This window comes from Cephus cinctus, unplaced genomic scaffold (assembly GCF_000341935.2).
Source record: "Cephus cinctus unplaced genomic scaffold, Ccin1 Ccin1_scaffold0709, whole genome shotgun sequence".
Taxonomy (NCBI): domain Eukaryota; kingdom Metazoa; phylum Arthropoda; class Insecta; order Hymenoptera; family Cephidae; genus Cephus; species Cephus cinctus.
In genome coordinates this window covers 888,835-896,804 of record NW_014333329.1, presented here as the reverse complement: position 1 = coordinate 896,804, position 7,970 = coordinate 888,835, and positions in this window count along the sequence as shown.

Sequence of the window (7,970 nt, the reverse complement as noted above, 5' to 3'; positions counted from 1 at the left end):
GTAGTGAAGGGTCCATAGTAAAATTTTTAGTTCGTGAACAGAATCGTGGGAATGCAGTTCGCTACACTTAAGCCAAAGTGAATTATATAATCGTGACACATAAATGCCAATGGATAAAAGAAAAAATAAATTTTTAATTTATATTAAAGTTACGTTAAAAATCCAAATTAATAATTTATACAAGCTCTTTGAATTTTCCAAATTTTTAGTCATATCAATATAAGATATATGATGTCGAGGTAAAAAATATTTCCAATGGAGATTTCGCTAGTGTTTACCTGATCTATCTACTTATGACTATATGGTGTTAGATTATTATTATTTCCTTAAAAAATTTAAATTTTCGTAAGCAGTCTACGCCCACAGCTGTTACCTTCGTTATAGCACGTTTCTCAATTTACACAAAACGAACACAACCAACGCGATGTGTACATACGTGTCACGGTATGTTTGCCTCGTGCAACGCCGAGACAAATATTTGATTTTAGACTGATACATAAGAAATCGTCTCTTTGAGAATTTTCACAAGTAAGACACCGACGGAAGCGCAAACGCCTGGTAGACAAAATTGTAAGTAAATTTTTACCTTCTTATCACGAATACTTCACATTTTACAAAGTATGAAATTCGTGTGCTTCTATAAAAGAAGATCACAATATTTTTCAAAAATTATAATTATCAGGGTTACATTAATAAATGAAAAAAGAATTATACTAGGGAGTGGCTATATTACCTACTACTGACCCTATTAATAGAGTTAGTCACGCTTCGCTCAGAACGGATTGATAATCTTGGACGTATCAACGTGACTTTCCTTCAGTTACACGCAGGTCGATACGAGGCAGTGATTTTACGAGCGCGATAACAAAATCAATCTATAACTAATACACTATACGTGTAATAAAGAAAACTCTACGTGCACGAGTCTATAGAATATCACACAAGTTTGATATAATTAAAAAAAACATTTATCCCCTTTCGGACCGAAACATTTAGCCGTGATGAAATCAACATTGACGATTCATGAAATAATAAATAGAATCGTGCGAATATATAGATTATCTAATGAATTCTTTTTTCTTACATTTTATGAAGAAATCTTGACAAGTAAATACAAATATGAAAAAAGAAACTATGTATTTGATTCACTTGGTCAACCGGTCGACATTTGGAACTTATTTATAATCCGGTCCATTAAGCGGTCATAACTACATGAAATAGGTGCTAACACAGGGAGTTATCGTCATTATAAAAGTTAACGTGGTTGCTTCCAACCCCTACAGTGCCGCTTTTTAGTGGCAAGTAGTTTTCGAAAAGTGCTACGTAGGCAAAGAGGTTAAGATGCATTAAATGCTGACAAAAGGAGAATGAGATACGTCATGTTGATGCAGTTTTAACTGGAGTGCAAGGCCTTTTTGTATGCACCTGTTGTATTTGTTATAAAGGATCTGCCTATACTGTTATGCAACGAGGATAATTAAAAGGTTCGTTTGAATTTTACAAGATATTATTGTATCCAGTTACTCCCGTAGAGGCAACGAATGATGTAAGGGAATGGCAATGATATATTTTTGATATATTGATGGTATATGAATATTCGATGTGTATACGAAAGCAAGAAAGGAAACTTACGTCACCAAAGGAATTCGTCGAAGTGATCGACAAGAACGGAAATTCATTGGCCTTGCCTCTAAGGCTGTGCAACGAATTGCAATAGTGGGTTATCAGCTTCTGATTGCTGTACGTCGCTACACTGTGCTGTATGGTATTTCATGTTATCTGCGACGCCATTACCACAATGCATAATCGGCAATTGGTACGGCTTCGCAACATGAAAGTTAAGTCGATTCGAGATTCTATCGCAGCGAAATACATGGTGGATGAATGACAAAGTACACGTGGAATGTCAGTAAGACTTATTGGAATTGGTAGAATCCTTACACGTGAAATTCATGTGGAATCTGACAATATGCCAATTATTTTTAAAATATATTATTATTCGTTCGCGAACCCAACGTTTTTAACACTAATATCTATCGAGACCTACAAGACATATTAACTTGCTCAGGTTGGCATTTTGTAGAAATGTGTAATGAAATTCGTATAATCAAATAATGAAATGAAAATAAAAATTGTTTTGATTATTTTACAAGCAAAAATCATGGTTACTCCAAATGAAATTTTATTGTAAAAAAATAAATGAGGAACCGACAAAACCTAAGCGACGGCTACTTTCGTCTATGGTTCCCGGTAACTAAATTTGATTTTACAGAATAAAAATAAATAGTAATGGATTGCAATTGGTATGTAAGAAAATTATACGTTGATTCAAAATATTTTAGAATAAAATGTTACGTCATTGAAGAAGAAAGAGCGTAAACGATCTCAGACGATAAATATTTCTTGACATTTCGCTTACGCGTAACGTCGTTGCACTCCGTCACAGTTGAATTTTACTTGTCGCTGATATTTTTTTCTTCACTCATGCTACATTAAGCAACGGCATAATCCGGTCTCAAAATACATCTTAGTGTCGCAATTGAACGTGTAAAGTTGGCAGGCCTATCGTCGAATAATTTATGTGACAGCTTACTCTACAATTAGGGATCCGAGAATCACGAAACGTTTCACCGATGAATGCATTGGGAGAATTAATGGCGACATTCCAAAGTGCGTTCGAAATGCCGACTGTTATATAGAAAAACAAGAATATTATAAATTTACAGCCGAGAACCCGGTAGTAGTTCATGGAAATATTGAAATCGCAATGACTATCGACATATGCCCCAGTTCTTTTAAACAGTCACAACTACAATTAAGTTTTTGGAACAATTTCTATTTTTAATAGGAATAACAAATAAATGGGGATTAAAATACGAATAATTAAACATCATATATACAATTTTCCTAGTATGAAAATAGTTGCTAATTAGATTACATGTTAGTATCAATCTGATCCGCCATAATTCTCATTTCAAAATCGTATGTAACATCGAATTAAATGTATCCTGCCGAATTAATGGTACGAAATCTTAAGTAAGATATCTAAAGGCAAGAGCAGTAGGAAATAATGTTGCCTCCTGCAGTTGGTTACCTATCAAAATCCAATGTGCTCTAAACCAGCAGACGAAGATTGGAATTAACAATAGAACAGTCAACCTATGACAAATAGTACTTAACGATATCACAGTTATCTGATCACACCTTATCAAACGATAAACCGTATCTAAAACTGAGAAAGGAAAATCAGTGCAAAAAAAAAGTTAGGTCAGACCCAAGAATTGTTTTTGGTAAAGAACCAGCATCAAGTACACACCCTCCTTACCGTAATACATATAAACACATAAAAAAAATCTACAACAAAAATCTAAGTTGAAAACTCACCCTTAATTTGAAATATCAACGAAGAAATATGTTCTCCAGCGTTACAACTTCACAGAAAGAAGTGGCTCGTAGAGTCGTTCAGTTAGATCCTTATTCCTGGTGAAGTAGATACGTGGCTGGGCCTTTGGTAGCAGAGGCTGAAGTGCTTGGCCATAAGTAAAAGTGTCTTCACCTCTCGAATCGAATCGAAATGGGGTGCGGGCACCCGGAGCGCGGTTCCGGGTCCCGTGAAGGCCGCGTCGGCGTCGTGAAAGTCCTGCGCGGGCGTCGCGGCGCAAATTCACCCTCTAGCCAGCTCCGATACGATGCTTTTCCCTCCCCCTGCGACCCTACTCTCACCGGAAACCCACCCCTTGTTCCCGTACCCTTATCTCACTACCACCGAGCTTCAACCCCTAGCCGGATTGGTACAGGCCACTCCCTCGCATGACGCGACCTTTTTCCGTTTGCGCATCATGAATGGGTAAATCGTAGATACACTGCCCCTATACTGACTCTGTCGTATTTCCTTTCTCGGCAAGATTTTCTAAATTCATTTTTAGGTATTTCAATTATTCTGCATACAGCATATAAAACCAGTGCCGTTACAGTGCTATGTGCTTTCGTATAGAAGGTGGGTTATGGATTTGGTGACAAAAAAAGAGGAGAGAAAAACCATAACTACTATGTAGGCTAAATGAAGTATCTCGTATAATTGACCTACGCGTATTTGTAGAAGGGATAGAATTTTCAATTTCCAGAAACAGAATATTGAATTCGTGTGAAAGGTATATTTTTTCAAACGAGTGCACATTTCATAGGGCACGTATGGGAGGAGACTCTTGTTTGTTTTTGGGACTCACGTAACTCGAAACTCGCACGGTCTGCTACGGGGCCCAGTCCGCTTTCGGCCTGTTTTTACAAAGATCCGACAACTTGTGAACCCTGCCGACATTGCGGAGCTAAAACATAATGAAGTCCCAACAAAATGGGGATGCATAACGCGGTATGAGTAACCAATGAAATGTGGCGTAAACGATGTAAAATTTAGCTATAACGAATATTCGTTGTTTCATTTGTTTTTTCTATGTTTTCTCTAAATATCAACCTTATCGAAGTACCTCGTCAGGAGTTCATAATATGGCCTAACATGGATTTCGTTACACCGGCTGTTATGATTCTCCGGAATTCATCCACCCACGTATCCACTGTCATTTACATGACAGATATTCGGTAACGTTCGTTCACAGTTTACGATCCGTGTTTACGGTTTTATGTATACTCGTAAAGTGGAATTGTCCGTCGGTATAACGCTGGTTCCCTATACGTTGTAATGTTTGGACGTGCTATACCTATTCAATAATTTCACAAACCAGCTCTATATGACCCGTTCATCAATTCATTTCATCCTCCTAAAGCCGCTCGCAGTTAAGTTACATGACCAGGTGAAGAGGATAATCTAAAAAAATAGAACGTACAATAAAACAAAAATTTCCAATTAGAACTATATTAATGCCTGACACTAATAATTGATCTATCAATATACTTCATACGATTCACTATAAATTATAAATATATATATATCATTAATTTCCTATAAAATGTATCGATAAAGCATTAGATCATCCAAAAAGCTTGAACACACGTTACTACACGTATCCGTAATACGTCCTGGTTCTATTTTAAAATTTCTATTTTTTCCCACAGACCTTTCCCTATAGATTTGTCTAAACATTTTCGTCCGTATACCAAAGTCTGCTTATCCTTGGAACAGCAGCTGACGACGTAACGCAGTGTGACAGCTGTCAACACGCGTTCGCCAAAGAACAGAACCTACAAGAGAATGTTATCCAGGAAGATATTACACACGAACCATAGAGTATTTCGACATATGCATGATAAATATACATATATTCATACAACCACATCCAACCACGGCGACTGCGCATCGAGGTGCATAAAATGGTACACGATCGACAATGGTACATACCAACCCTAACAACACGTTGCGTATCTACATAGCGAAGTAGGCTGCAGGTAAAGCATATATAGGTACACGAGAAATAAGGTACGTAATTTTCCTGTAACTAAATGAAAATAAATTCACGACGGGCTAATGGTATTCTCTTCGACAAGCCACGGTTAAAGTCTTCCCTCTGGTTTTATGAAGGCAAATTACAGAGCTCTATGCCCGCCGCCTGCCAACCCTGACGCTCTAGGTGTTCACGGCCTTGGTTACTTTTTCAATTCCATCCCTGCCGACAGTTTGGGTCCTCCTGAACCAAACCAGACACCTGAATAACGCTTCAAGCTAAAATTTCACAATAGGTGTATCCGCGTTGAATAATTTCGAGGCTACTAGCAAGGATCGCGAAATCTGAAAACACGTGTATTATGGTCTCTCGGTATATATTCTTGTCTAGCGGCTATGGCTATAGACAAGCATTTAAAAAACGTTATCTTCTTCGTAACTAGTCTGTATTTTCGCTCTAGAATTTCCCACAGGACTCACAATCCTTCGCTCTGAAGGCCGTAATAATGCGAGCAAGCATGGCCGTGTAATCCCGTGATATCAGTGCGTTTAATTAGCCAGCCAGGAGGTGGGTTAAGAGTGCGAGAGAATATAGCTGCGGGTGCGTGACGTGTAGGGGTTGGTAATATTACTTGGCTGAACGGGATGTTCTCTCGCTGTAAATGGGTCATGCGCCTTTTGTATGATTCCTTCGGAAAGACTTCTAGCGTTCGCTGTTCACGCTCCAGGGAGTTTGTTAGTTCTCCGTATATATGGTTTTGACGTATAGGGGTTGTGGCCAGTGAACTCACCGCTTTCGCTGGGGCGGGGGTCGCTTTCGCATCTAGGTCTCGTTTTACCTTCGGGGCTGCTCGCGATTCGGGCTCCGCACGCTCTCTCGTCAACCTCCCCTGGATCAATGTTTGCCGGAGCGCTTTCGCTCGCTTGCTCCTCGATGAGATCGGCCGCCCTCCATCCCTCTGTTCGCTCGCATTCCCAGTCAAGGGATGGGAGGGACTTTCCTCCAAGGCGATACTTCCTTTTAACGATATAACTTACCCCTTGGCAGACTCGGTCCCCTCGAGATTCGCTACGGACCCTCCACCATTAAGTACGCCAGTAGTTTTTCCTTCTAATGAATTTCCCATCGATCCACCACTACCCCCTTTGCGATTTCCCTTTACGTGATCCATACAATCTTACTTTTCTTCGCGGGTGTACAGTGTCAGTGGGAGATTCAAGTTGTTTTATTGTTTCCAATATTATCGTTATTGTCATAATGACTTTGAAACGGTCCCTGGAGATTATTATATTATTAATTAACTTAATGCGCTTTCCATCTACTGCGGTATGATCGATTGACAGATTTGGAATATCCGGTTGAATTTAGTGAAATTTAGGCTTAATTGTATGTTCATTGAAAAGTATACAAATTTATGTATAACATATCTGAGCGAAATGGTTAATCCAACAAGTACAATAAACAAGTCCTGTCAGTAAACGATAAACTTATTCCATTGCGAGCAACTTGATGTAATCATGAAGTATAGTAATTCCCTTAATTATCAAATGTGTTACTTGCGTGAAGCAATGTAGCTACGTTGAATATCACACCCTTTTCATGGCTTTTAAAATGCTCGTAATCACAAGGAGAAGAAGTCAAGTATCTATTTCGTAGCAAACTCTAGTATGCCGTGCCAGGCTCTAGCGTGTAATACAGAAAATTCAATTGAGCCAGATGAATTTTATTTATAAATACCATAACGATATAACCACGGACAGCCATAACCAACCTGGAGGGTAAACTCTATGAAGTATGCCGATCAAAAAAATATTAGACGAATTCCGACCCACTGTTCTGACTAGCTGTACGATGAACAATGAAGTTATAACCATATCAGAATAAAAAAAGGTAGCTAGGGTTAGCAAGGTGAATTTGGGCTGTCGAGACGTGAGATCAGAAGTGAGTAAATTTGGACAAAGAGTGAATATAGGAAATATCCCTGGAAAAAAGAGGGAAAGATTGTTAGGACGTCGAACCAAGATTTGATAGTATGGTTGTCATTGAGGGTGTGTAGGGAACCGCATGGCATAAATAACATCGCGTCAACCCTCTTCTTTGGGGTGACTCCCTCCACATATAGAAGCCCATTTCGAAGTTACGTTCGCCTGTAGGAGGACTGATATAAGGATCGGAATTCCTCCGAATAGAACGGGTTCTTTCGTCTGGATCTGACGTACCAGCGTGGGACGAGCCAATCCCATCCCTTAGGATCGGATACATTGCTTGTGGTTTATGTGCCTTTAAATAAGAAAGAGTCTGATATAGTAAGGAAAGAATTTTCCTTGGGAAATATTTACAATTAGCGTATACATGGTTTAATAAATATAACACAGAAAAAATTCACCATTTTAATTTTGTTTAATTACCCTTAAAAATTTTATATGAAGATTCAAAAAAAATGTATGTCCCAAATATTCTTATTTAGTAGTATGAAAAAATTATTACTAATAATAATTATTTTTACTTGCTTCACCAACGAAGCTATACGGTATCCGTAATAGCGATGATCATTCTGCAAGGTATCCAAGAATT